This window comes from Schistocerca serialis, chromosome 3 (genome assembly GCF_023864345.2).
Source record: "Schistocerca serialis cubense isolate TAMUIC-IGC-003099 chromosome 3, iqSchSeri2.2, whole genome shotgun sequence".
NCBI classification, from domain to species: domain Eukaryota; kingdom Metazoa; phylum Arthropoda; class Insecta; order Orthoptera; family Acrididae; genus Schistocerca; species Schistocerca serialis.
In genome coordinates this window covers 253,907,986-253,922,432 of record NC_064640.1, presented here as the reverse complement: position 1 = coordinate 253,922,432, position 14,447 = coordinate 253,907,986, and positions in this window count along the sequence as shown.

The window sequence follows — 14,447 nt, the reverse complement described above, 5'->3', positions numbered from 1 at the left end:
GCAACTTTGTTGTAACATGCTTACAATGTTGTAATTCAACAAGGACTATGCCACTGAAAATGTGTCTCAGAGCCTCCTCTTCTCATCTGTGAGTACTTCACACAAGTTCTGATGATTAAGATCATGGAAGATTTCTTTTCTTTGCCAGTCACTGTCTGACTGAGATAGTACTCTGTCTCCAGTTATCTTAGTGATACATCATTTTTTATTTTGAAACTCTATTATGGTAATTCTTATTTACCTATTGTAAAAGAATTTGTGGTGTTAAAATAACAACAATTTTACTGTATTACACAATTTGTTTGTCATGTTTGTAGCTGTACAGAAATCCACAGTTACTCAATTTGTACAAGTCCAGCAGTTTAACTCAACATTGTTTGAGAGAGGTACAGTCTGTTTCTGAAGTCTCCAGTGATACAGTGAGTTTTGGTCATCAGTAACCATATTTTTTTTATTTTCGTGCACAAGACCCACGAATATAGTCACAGTAAGTACTTCACTATACCAATTTTGAAGTACCCATTATTTGCAAACTCTTTTAAATTTGAAGAATGTCAGTTTTATTTTATTTGCTGTTGATAACATGATGAGTGCCAGTGCCAGTGCTGCACAGTATATAAACCTTCCCCAAGTGATGGAGCATTCCTGAAATTAGGAAAGAAGAAACATGTTTTGTATGATTGTGTCATAAAACTTAAAATAAAATTTTGGGTATACTCAGTAATAGTTAATTCTGTGCAATTTTCTGTTAACTCTAATGTCCACTGCCAATGGTTTCCTCATTTATTCTTACTGCTGGTGTTTTATGTGTGCTTGCAGAACTTAATTATGAATTTCATTACATTTATGTCCTTCTACTCAGCTTCTGTTATAAAAGTGGTGGCCACCATTGTCATTTGTATAAATGTCACAATGTTTGACCTCATCCACATCTACGAAACTCGTATTATTCCTATGGCAGTCTGCACTTCTTTGAAGGTGGTATGTGTGGGCTTCTCCTGTAGCAGGTAAAATTATACTCCATAGAAAATTTATGTACACTATTCCATTCTGTTGGATTTAGATTCTATCATCTGTTTTTGCAATAAACTTAATGTTATTCAGAAACTCTTTTCTTTATTTTATATTAATCTTTGAGAGAAGAGTACTTCATTTCTAGAATGAATTTTCACTCTGCACCAGTGTGTGTACTGATTTGAAACTTCCTGCCAGATTAAAACTGTGTGCCAGACTGAGACTTGAATGTGGGGCCTTTCCAAAGGTACAAAGTTCGAGTCCTGATCTGTCACAAACCTTTAATCTTCCAGAAAGTTTCAGTAGTTCATTTGTTCACAGAAGTTTTCGTGCTTTACATATTGTCCTTTTCTTGGCTATACTGTCTACTTTTAAGTAGAAAATTAATGCTTTCTGTGAGCCATAACAACTATACCCTTCTTGATACCCTTCATGAATGTATCTAGATTTATACTCTGAAAACCACAATACAATGTGTGGTGGAGAGTACATCACATACTACTATCATTGCCCCCACCCACCCTCCTTGTACTTGTGAAACATGCACATGCAGAATGACAGTCAGAAAACTTCTATATAAATTTTTTATCATGCACATCTCCTGAGATGCATGTGGAGGAATTAATATTTAGTTATATTCTGCTTGTAATGTGTACTCTTAGAATTTTAACAATAGGTCTCCCCTCTATGCACATTGTGTACTTGTAGCATCTGCTACTGGAGTTTAACAGTACAACACTTATGCTAACTAAACAAACTCCCGATGAAGTTGCAGCCTTCTTCAAACTCCTCTATTAATCCTATGTTCCTGTCTGTTAAAGAGTTCCAGACTGATGAACAATACTCAGGAATTAGTTAAATTAGAGTTTTACTGCCTACCTCCTTTGTGGATGAAATGCATATTCTCACAATTCTACCAATGGATTTGTCTGTCAGCCTTTCTTGTAAGTAGCTCTGTGTGGTCGTTCTACCTTAAACTGCTCTGGATGTATACTCCAAGATAATTCATGACTGTCACTGAGTCCAGTGATTTATTGCCATTGCTGTAATGATGGGTTCTTCCACCTATTTGTGGAGAATATGTTAAATTTGTGTTTATGTCAAGTGTCAGCTGTTTGTGCCTGCACCAAATGTAGATCACATGCATTTCTTCGTGCAGCTCACATCGGTTTTCTGGCTTTGTGGTTTTACAGCATACACAAAATCATTTACAAACACAGCCATGGAACTGCCAACTGTAACCACCAGATCAATTTAATTTGTTTAATCAACAGTAATGGCCCTCTAACACTTCCCTGGGATGTTACTGAAGCTACTTTCGCATTTTAGAATCCCTATTGAGAGCAATTTACTCTATTGTATTTTCTAAGGAATCCACACACAAAGATAATCGAATACTCCATAAGCTCGTGTTTTGTTTAAAATGTGACAGTGTGGAACTGTATTGCATGCATTCTAGAATTCAAAGAACTCAGCATCACCTAGGTGTGGCTATGTGTGCAAAAAGTTCATAATAAATTTGCATAAAATGTGTTTCATAATTCTACAACCTAATGAAGCCCTCCTACCATTTTGCAAATCTGTGAAATGGTCCATCATGAAATGGAATTGATCTGTGCATTTTTTCCATTTGTGTAGAATTCTGTGTTTGTCCTCTGACAAACTACTCAAAGCGGAACAAAATATTTTGTGTTGTCTATATAGAATCAAACAGTTATCTTATCATCTTCGGTAACCTTCCATCCATTTATCAGTTGTAGTTGATTACGATTTTTGCTATACCTTATCCCTGTGTTGTACACTGATTGAGAGGAAGACCTTGAGTATGATGTTCAGTGAAACAGTTTGGAAGACAGGATACAGTATTTTTGCCATATCTTTGCCATCCTCCATTTCATTGCTTTTAAAATCATATAATGACTAGTCAGATGTCTTTGGACATTTCTTTCATTTCACATAAGACTAAAACTTCTTATAGTTTTTCACCAGTTCAGTAAATAAGATTTTGCATTGAGATTCCAAGTCTGTGATTAAATCTCTCTCTACTCTAACTTGTTTACTGAGCAACAGCAGGTTTTTCACATTCCCATACAGCTTTACTTTACACACAGCTAGGTAAAGAATGTGTAATATTCCTTTTGAATTTATGCCATTAATACTACACTTTTTCTGTACCAGAAGTGAACATTTAATGTTAGCTGGTCAGTTAATTCCTAATATAGTTCTCAACACATTTAAAGTTGCAACATCTCCTTTAATGTATGCAGTCATTGATTCTATAACAACCATAGGGTTATTGATTCCCTCTTCTACAGTAACGGAATCAAAAAGCTGTTGCCTCTGTGTCATCAGATTTATGATGTTATCTGTAAAAGTCAGTTACTTGTTATGTAATTTTCATTTACTTCCATGATGACTTCTTCAGTGGGTTAAATGGTAGTAATGACAAACTGCATCATTGTCTTGCACTCTTGGTTCATATATGACCTGTTTTCCTTCCTTCTTCCTTCAATTTCTGTAGGTAATACCACAATTGCCACACAAATCCCATTACCTTTCCTGCAGCTGAGCTAGTGGTCGCTGAACGAATCTCCATCTTTTCACCCTGAGTATATTATTCAGGTCAGAAGTTGTGGAATCTGCCACCATACCATTGTATTCATTGTGTACAACACTCATTATAAATTAAAACTACATGTTACACTGGAGTTTGGAACAGGACACCAAATTTTCAAGGGATGTATTCTTCTAGTGGAACCATCAAAGCACTCCTTAGTCATAGTTTTGGAAGAGGTGGAAAAAGACTGTAACCAATTTGTCAATTACAACACCATAAAAATGGCACACCATCTAAGTAGAATAATGTATGGGGAGGAATCAATTGTGCCTGAAGATTTTACCTCAAGTGATATGGAAAGTTTCCTTTGTAGCAAAGGTGATCGGTTCCATTATATTGATCTATCTCATATAAATTATTTATTGCTGTATGTGCCTTTTTGTTAGCACCCCAGTGCTAAGTAAATTATAAATCATTGTTTACTTCCTACAGAAAGCCTAATTATTGTATTGAGGCTGTCATACATATCAGAGTTTGGAGTCCACCACAGTGCAGTTTGGATTTGTAGTTGATTCCTATTGCTTGTATCCTATAGTCTGTAGTTATAAACAGGCTCAACAGTTCATGAACTCTGTGCTCCAGTTTGAACTTGTAATGAATACAATGCTGAATTTGGAATGAATCCTCTACAGAAATTTAACCTTTTAAGGAGACAATACATCTTTTTTGAGGCAAAGACAGAGATAAAAGTTTTATGAGTTTTGTTTAGTATTATTAAATAGATCATAAATGTCATAACTGCTGCTTTACCATATTCATTCACCCAAGAGTCATTTTACAATTATATATGATTTATCAACGTAATACAAGGAAAAACATAAGTCATATATACAGACATGTGAATACACACATGTTTAATGAGGAAAGGACAGGTGCTTGACTGTGGCCTTGTTGAAGGAGTTATCCATGCACTTGCAGTACAAGTTATCTGCATTCAGAGGATAGTAAAAGGGAAACAAAGATTGATAGTTATGTACAGTTGAGATTAATTTCCCATTGTTCAGTCTCATAATCAGAAATAACATTTCACCTATAAAATTTCATAAGCAGCAACAGGCAGCATAAATATCAAAACCATTGCTTCAAATTTAAACAAGAAATAGTTATGTTGATACTAGTATCTTAAATCATACACCTGAAGAGTGTATGTTGCTTTACAGTTTTCTAATCCATGATATGGCCATATCAGAAACAGGTTGTTGAAATGAAAGTATCACTAATCTGATTTTACACCAGACATCCTGTTCTACAAATTTTCTTTCTTCCTTTTTCTTCACTTTCTATTTGCTTACATGTGAAGCCTCCCCATCCTCTTGCTCACCTCGCACAAATATTACTGCCCATATAAACTTTGTTTATGCCGTACCATCACAATCAGAAATTTCATTCTGTGAAAATTGATTGGCATAATATTTATAATATGACATGGTTTCTCTTAAAACAACATTGCGGTTTAAGTATACATGCAGCAAATTTTGTGCTGTATTAATTATTGTAGATTGCAACCAAATCTGGGATTTCTTATATGTAAAATAAGTACTTTTCATATTTTAATATGGTAGTTCTATATTTTTTATTTCAGTTTTTACATGGAACATAACAGACATTTCTGTGGTTAGTGAAATCAAGCTGGAGTAATTTTACCATTCATAAGGGTACTGATTTTTAAACACACATGTACACATAGAGTATGGTTATAAGCACCAAATAAAGTTTATGTTTCGATGCACATTTTGCATTGTTACATAAATATAAATTATTTATGTAATCTGGACTGAAGTTCTTCTTTTTATCTCACTCAGCTAAAATTTAGATGTACTGCTATTACATTTAAGTATCTTTCCTTAACTGTCAAATCACTGTAAGTACTCACATTTAATATAATTTTATTAAATGTGTGGGCCACAAATGCTTATTTTCAGTATATCTCTTTGTGTGATTAATTTAAATTTTTGATCTTTTTAAGTATAATATATTATGAAAATGACTCCAAGATGAAATTCATATTGCTAGCTGAATGACGTATTACAGTGTATAAAGATGAGGAACATTTCCTTGTTCTTATCTGAAATATAGTAGTTTCTCATACTAGTTTCTCATACAATACAGCATTGGCTATCAACTATAGAAGTGTTTGTATTTAGTTTCTGGAACAGTTGAGAGCTATAATATTGTGTTAAGGCTTTGGAGTCATATTTGCTTTAACTGTACTGTAATTACATACTTGTTGAAGTAATTATTTATTGCAGTCCACACTTTGTCGAAATAGACGAAGAATAGTCTTCTTAATGTAGGCATCTTTTTCTGTTATTAGTACCCACAAAATTCAAATCATTGAAGCCACTTAAAATTTACATTATTAAAGAAACAATGTGTGCAAAGCATTTATTATAATTTCAAACAACTACTCAGCTTCAAGGAGAAGTGGAGACGAAGCTAATTTGTGATTTGTACTGTGTATGTCAACTTAATTCCAACAACAGTTGACACTTGCTCACAGTCTGGCATTATGTTTGAAGAACACTATAAGGATAAATCCTGTATCTGCCTCATATGACGACTATGTAATAAAACTAAGCAGAAACTAAAGTATGTCCCTTAGATATTTTGTAGCTCATACACTGTTTACTAATGAATAAAATTTTGTTTCTGATGCCACAGTGTATTTTGCTGCACCTGATAACTCTCTTTGTACTTGTATTAGTTCATGCTGCAGTTCGTCAGTATATTCTACTAGTATTACTGTTTTGTTTTTACTCGTCAATAACGTGTCATTTTTTACTAATGGCTAGCATCATTGCCTTTGGACAAGCTTTTATAACCAGAAACTCTTACAAATAGGTTCCAAAGGCATTTGTGTATTGAATGATCCTTGCGCAAATAACTTGTAATTAAATAACCTGATTTGAAAAGAAAAATAATTTGTATAACTAATGCTGAACAGTTCTCAGCACATTCCACACTTACAAAGCTTCAGTTTGATGAAACTGTACATTTTTGTAGCTGAACTATGGCATTGACCAACCTGTTGTTCCCGTACAGTGTGTTGCATTTCTCTTTTGTTGTTCATAATTGAGTATCTAATTGAAGCCCTAAAAGAAAGTTGTCATATTTAATAGCGCAGAAATTTCATTATTTCACTCAAATGGAATATGTATTCTAAAAATTATACAAACATTTGTAACTTAACTTCGAAGCTACAAATGGACGACATTAAGTAAATTTCTGTCGACCCAAGGATGGATGGCCCTTATTAAAGTAGAACATCTTCATCATGAACTGTGGCTACTGATTAACTTCTAGAAAGACTGTAGACAAAGGACTTGTTACATTCATGTGTAACCATGGCCCAAGGGGTTCACAAGAAACAGCATTCTAAATATGCATAGAAAAGAGTATGCCACTGTCATGCACTATGATTTGAAATTTTCTTCAGGTTCCAGGAAATTGATGTTAAGTCTCCTAGTCAATTTTTTCATGATTTTTGTATCACTTTTATATTGGTTTGGGCTTGGGAAACTCTGCTTGGTGCTTGCAGAATAGGAGTAGACTTACGTAACTGTATACGTCCATTGTTTTTGTGTCACCATTATTTCTTAATTCTATTTCCATGATCCAGAAAATTCTTTGTTGGTCACACTTTTTACAGGGAAATGCCAACAATGACTGTGTGTCATATACCATCTTGTTTTTTCCATCTTTAATGCTGTTAATCAGACAACAGTTTTAGAAAAGTGACATATGTTGAACATTAATCATTAATACAATGCTGGAAAATTCTGTGATAAATACAAACAATGGAATGAATAAAGATAGTCATTTGATGTATAGTGGACCTGTGCGGTTCTGTGTAGGAGGAAGGGGGGGGGGGGGGCGCACGTGTGTGCACTGTGCAGAAGAATGAAAATTTGTGAAGTGAGCACCAGTGTTCTGGTTCGTTTTTATATGCTTACTCCACAACTCTATTGTATGGTGAATAATTACCCATACTTACCAAATTTGTTGGATGTAAATGTTAGGGTGGCAAGAAATTAATTGATTTCTTTTTATAAAGCTGTATGTAATTTGGTATATCATTAGTTAGCTGGTTTCTCATATACTAGCATAATACTGCCATTGTAAGATACAGTTGCATAGCAAGTCAAAATGTCTACACGACTCAAAAAAACTGAAAATATATTGTCATTAGCTATCATTTCTAGAGAGATGAGATGCTTTTGGCAACCTTTTGAATATAAGTTCAAGCACTTGGCCCTTTCCCCCCATGATAATTAAATGTGTTTTTATTTTATTACTTTTTTGATAGTATGATTACTTTGGTAGTCAGTGTGGTCAGTCTCTCTTACTATTTTTGATGTATTGGTACTCATTGTCAAATATTTCCATGATTGTTCAGGAAATCATCCTTTATTATAGTGGTTGAATATGTTTTTGTTTAACGCCTCTGCCATAGTCACCTGATTTTTGTCGAAATATTGTAATGTTGAAATGGATTTAGTAAACAGTATTATACTCAGTGCTTTAGTCCATATTATTTATTGAAGTGTATTTAAAACGTGTTTTTGTGATTTTTAAAAAATATAATTTTTAGTATATGATTCAAAGAAGACAAAATACATTGTGGGAATTGGGAGCCAAGAAGTCTATGTGTTATGCGACTTTTACCTTTATGTCTGATTTTTTGCTCCACATGCGGGTGAAAGTTATTGAAAATACTCTTCCACTGTTGTGACATAATACAAAATATTATGCACTCTAACTGTAGTTAAATAGACAGTTTAGGCCATACTTAGAAACTATTTGTGTGATGTAGCCATATGGTTTCATTATATTCATTTTGATGAAAATATTACCTTTGAGACATAAAATCTGATAGTGATTTGATAGTTAACTGTCATAACATTTTGACTGTGTTAAATAGGTCTACTTAGGTGCATAGTTCCTTAAATAGATTAAATTCTCAATAATTACAAGAATGCAGTGGCATTAATGTGACTGTATTAGAAAAAAGACACATTAATTTCATGTTCATAACTAAAAGTGGTAATGAGATACACTAAACATCATATTTCTATTTCATAAATGTATATACTTAATTATGTATCATGTTCTGTTTAATTGTATATATAAAAATGATAATTTTTATACAAACAGTAGCATTGTAGTGAAAATCGGCCATACAAGTTTAAATGTGCAATAATAGATACTTAAATGTTTACTTCGTACCTCTTAGAAGTACTCATTATCATCTGCTGATATACTCACATAGTAAGTACTATGCTTGTTGGCATGCTTCCTCAATGTAACATTAAAGATTAAAATGTGGTATTTATTGGTGGAATAGAAGTAATATATTAATATTTGACAAGAAAGTGAAACTCAGTTATCAGCAAAAAACCATCATTCTTCATATTTTTATTGTGAGAACAGTGAGTGTTGTGTAATATATGAGATGTAATACTCACTCATATTTTATTGTGAACATTGTGTGTTTCATTATCTCCAGAGTAGACATTGAAACTGAGGTTTTAAACTTGTTGAAAACCTATTTTGACCCATGTCTTTGGTTTTGTGTAATAATATGTGTAACAAAGTGTTATCATTTTAAAATATATTTTTCCAGTTGTGACTAATTCCAGCAGCCATTTCCTTTGTGGTTAAGAAATAATTTTTGATTGTCCTAGATGTAAAATATCCACATATACATTGATATACTACAAAGAGAGAGAGATATCACTCGGATATTTAATTGCACCCCAAGCATCCATCACATGAAATCCAATGGGAAATGTTCAGTGATTTTCGAAGTGTTTATGTCTGCGGTATACATATCGTGTTATTTTGCTATGAAACATTGAATTCCAGAAAATATAAGATGATAATTGCTGTTTGATGTATTATTATAACATTTAATGGAGTCATATATAAACTCAAAACATTCATTGGTCATGTACTACATCTGCTGCAGTTGCCTACCTGGCCTAGTATTTGCCAAACACAGTAATCAGTGTTTTCAATTAGCCCATTTTAGTAGCTGCCTGGGTACTGTTGGAACTGCACATTTTTTTTATTAATAATATGAAATCATTGTCTTATCTCTGTCCTATCAGTGCTTTCACTGAAGTTTTATGGAATTACCTCTCTTCTCGTTGTTGGGAGATTAATTCAGTTGTAGAGCTGCAGTGTAATGGTCAATATGTAAATGACAGCTGATTGTATAATCAGGTTCAAAAAATACAGAATATCGCAGTTTGTGATTCATCTTTGACAAGCTGATCAATGTGTCAGTGGAAAGACTCAAATCTGTTAGTCTCCCCACTTGTGGTGGAAAAGGAGGACAGGAAGCCCACAGCACCAATAATCTCTGTTAATATTATTGTGACACATGTGAATTTCTGCAGCCCATTTACTCCCTTGATAAAAGCACTTGGTAGCTCATTATAGCAGATTGAAAAAGACAACTTCTCCAAATTTTAGTGCAAATGCAGATGATGAAGGAGAGCTTGTCTGTTTTTCTTGCTGTGCTCTATTGGAGAAGGGAGAGATAAATATTAACACTGTTGTTTAGAGTAGCACATTGTGCATACTAATTTAACTGTCCCATCAATATCTGTTGCAGTTTTGCTGTTGCCCTTTCAGACTAGCTTTGTAGCTCAGTAGACTGAGGATGGATATAACATGTTAAGCTACTAAAAGCAGTTCTTCATAGTAGAATACTTTTCTTTGTAGCTCAATGCCCAATTAGTTTTCTTACTTGATATAATGCATGAGGTGAAGGGGAAGAAATCTTGAGTAGTCCAGTTCACACTTAAGTACATAGTGTTTCAGCAAAACTACAATGGTTCCTATCAGAAATTACTTTTTCTATGAGAGCAATCTCATGTAAGTAAATTACAGGCTTATGAAGCCTATCTATTCATAATGTCAACCAAAATTCTAATTCTCTTTAACTAAGATCATGTTACATGCATGTTGGACAACCATGTCTTATGTACATGTAATTGTGAATTATATACCTAGAAAGCACCAGATACATCTGTGCTGAATATTTGTTACAATGTTGCAACTTAAGCTTAATAAGTGCTTGGATGCCACAAAAGTGTTTTTTTTATTTTCTTTTTATCATAATGAGTCATCAGAGACAGACATATATATAAATCGAAAAGGGGGACAATTAAAGAATTCAGTGAAATCTGTGTCCTGCCAGCTGCTTGGACAAACAGGCTTACAAAGAAAAAGTTAATCCAGTCATTGCTCTCATTCGACAGTACTACTAGGTAAATCTTTAACACATGTAATAAAACTGTCATCAGAAAACATTGTGAGTGATTAGAAATGTGTTTCATTACAGATTATGTAAAGCTATCAGTTACAGAATTATTTGATAAGATGTGACAGCAATTCGTGATTGAACTGCTACTACTCGTAGCACTTTCATTGAACTGTTTCATGATGGAAAATGGTGTAATATGATTAGACTTTAGTTATAATGGAGCAATTCTGAGTGACTAGAGAAATGTGATGGTTAGCCTAGAGCAGTCCAGATAAAAGAAAGCACTGCTACTTCATGTTCACTGGACATACAGTGGATTCCAGAGCATTAGAGTATCTCCAGAGATGTTCAGTCATTTTGAGTTGCAGATTGCAGTGTCAGTGACACTCAACACTCAAAGCAACTCAATAAATCTGCTCATCCCAATCATTGGATGATTGTAATGATCTTTGTAGTGTGTGTTCCTCAAAATGCCATGATGCTATTGTGCCCCACTGCATGTGTACGCATTTCCCCCCTACACTAGCATATTGCTTGAGTATTGTCTAGGCTTAGTCACAGTCTGTCATGCAGAGGGACCAGATAGTTGTCTGGGCATAGCCACAGAAACAAGATAAAATTTATCAGAACTTTTGTCAACAATGAAATATGACAACACCAGAATGATGGTATGGAAGTGGTGCTTTGAGCTTTGATTATGAGTTTTGATCAAAGGATGAATGATATCTGGAGTACTCCAGAACATTTCACAACATAACATGTGTTCAATATTTTAATTCGGATAAACTGTCTTGCCTATCAGCATTATGAAGCTCCTACACAACACAACTCTGGGTTTTTTCTTTCATTATCAAAGAATGAAAGGGTGTGTGACGAAAGATTCATCAAATACTCTTGGTTTGCTACAAGGAAAAAGTATAAAATCCAGGATCTTGTTACAGATTTGCTTAAACCCGTGACATGAAAGAGACAAAAGCACCTGTGGGTTGGGATGGAGTGCTAGATCCTTATTAGATGTGCTATGCTTGCTGTCACCACCAAATATTCGTATTGCTAAAGGAAGAATGTGAAAAATGACAGCAAGTTACCAATACTAACTGAGACATTGAAAGAATAAAAACTGCAATAGTAACCAAATCGATGTATTGGTAGCAATACTGCTGCTATCTAAGAATTAATATTGCTGGATTAATCAGTGATTTTCCTTAATGGCATACAATGTGAGTATCAATCAAATAAGAACTCGCATTACATGCATCTTGTCATAAGTACACTGCCAGAAAAAAAAAAATATTAGTGCACCTGGAAAGATGATGTCAATTTTGTTCCACTGACAGTGTATGCCACTTGGGGAATAGTAGGTATACTGATAATGGTTTCAATGCCATCCACCAACACATAGCATAGGCAAATTTACCAGAACTCCATCTGTGTCTACCCTTTAATAGGGAATACTCACATCCAGAAGGCTCAGTGTGGTGCAAACATTAAGCGAACAGGCTACCCTACTGCAGAGGGGCATGTGTGCTCCCTATATTCATCTGAGTGAGATTGAAAGGGGTGAAATTGTGACATTCTGAGTGGCAGGATGGTTCTTTTAGAGAATTGACACACAGGTTGGATGGGCTGCGTTAGTTGTGCAACAATGCTGGTATCAGTGGTTACGTGAACATTCTAACACCCATAGATGAGGTTATGGATGTCCACACAGCACACCCATCCACCAGGATCAGCAGTGGCAATTTGTACAGCTACCACAGCACAGGTAAGATGGTTTGTGAGCCGAGACGTGTCAAAACAAACTTTTGTGAACCTGTTATTAGTAGTGTGACTATGGGCATGCACCCTTTCTAGCCCATCCCTTCACATCTGTGCTTGCCATTCAAGAACAAGCAATGGGCTCCCTGCAACATTCTGTCATCCCACGCCATTGATCAAGAGACTGGCAGCAGCCACAGTATGGGGTTACCACCCCATGTATAGGCTGCCATTAACACCCCTACACAAATGGCTTTGTTTGCAGTGGTTTCTACACTACCCCATATGAGCATCATTGGTGAGTATGGTGGTGACCTGGGCAGAGATCTGATTCATCCAGTGTTTTGGAGAGATGCAGCAGTGTTACTCCTGGAGTTGTGGTGTGGGGATCCATCAAGTATGATTTCAGGTCACAGCTGTTAAGGATTGAGGGAACTGTTGATGGCACAGTGGTATGTCACAGACATCATCATTCTCATGTGACAGCATCATGGTGCCATTTTTCAACAGAGCAATGCTCTTCCACACATGGCATGTCTTTATGAACTGTCTGTGTAGTGTTGAGGTACTCTCATGGCTGGCAAGATCCCCAGTTCCGTCCCCTATAGAACATGAGTGGGACCAGCTCAGATGTCAACTCCATCCTGTTACCAGTATCCAGGATATCAAGGACCAGTTATAACAGTTTTGGGCCAGTTTGCCTCAGGAGGGAATACAAAAGGTTTAGGACACAATTCCCATCTGAATCACTGCATACATCCAGGACAGAGGGAGTGCAGCATCATATATAAGTGTGCTTATACTCCCAAGTTCTTTGTTGTCAATGAAATAACATCACATACCTCTAAACCCATGAAGTTTCATTTTGCTTTCTCCAACCCTTGTGGGTGCTTCACATTTTGTCAGGCAGTGTACATTATGGGAGCTTTCACCTAGATCATGCAATGACTGTTATCAACAGAACAAGGAGTGATCAAAGAGGTATATTTTTCCCTTGCACAAATCACTATCATATTTCCCATTACAGAACATGATCTTCCTACCAGTATTCTGTGAAAGCTGCTACACAGTTTGGAGAACAAACATTTACTAAGCTGTAGGCATACTGTTAGCATCAAAATTTAGTGAGATGACAAGTAATGAAAAGTTAACTCCACAAGTGATGTTGCAGAAGAAAATATTAGCGTTTTACATGACATTCATCTACTTGTTGCGTGATAATTTCAGAGAGTCCTTCATGGTTTGAAATTATGTATTGGAATGCAAATTCCACTCTTAACATGGACATCATGTACTGGACTTTATAAGCAATATGGATTTCTTGTTTCATTATCAAGGAGCAAAATCATGTGCATTATAAGATTCATGAAAGTTTTTGGTTTGCTACAAGGAAAAATAAGAGAATCATTTGCACCTCCTGTTTAAAATTAATTTTTTGCAATTACAGCCTAAAATAAATGAGAGGTGAGTGCCAATCATCAAATCACATTCATCTGCTGGAAAGGTATTCCTGGGCATATATTTATAAATTGTAAATGCATTCCATTGACTGAGCATGGGGAAATGTGTAGATCCCAAGGATAGTATTCACATAAGGGATTGCCACCATGCAATGCTTTTAAAGTGGAATATGTTATAAATTGGAGTGAAGTGGGAACAGAGATTTGGTACCAACAAATGTTTTAACAAATGACTTGATTTCTATTACTTAAAAAAGTAGCCAGCCAGGTGTCTTATGATATTCACAGAGTGCACAATTTCATGGAACTGTGAAACATACTTTTA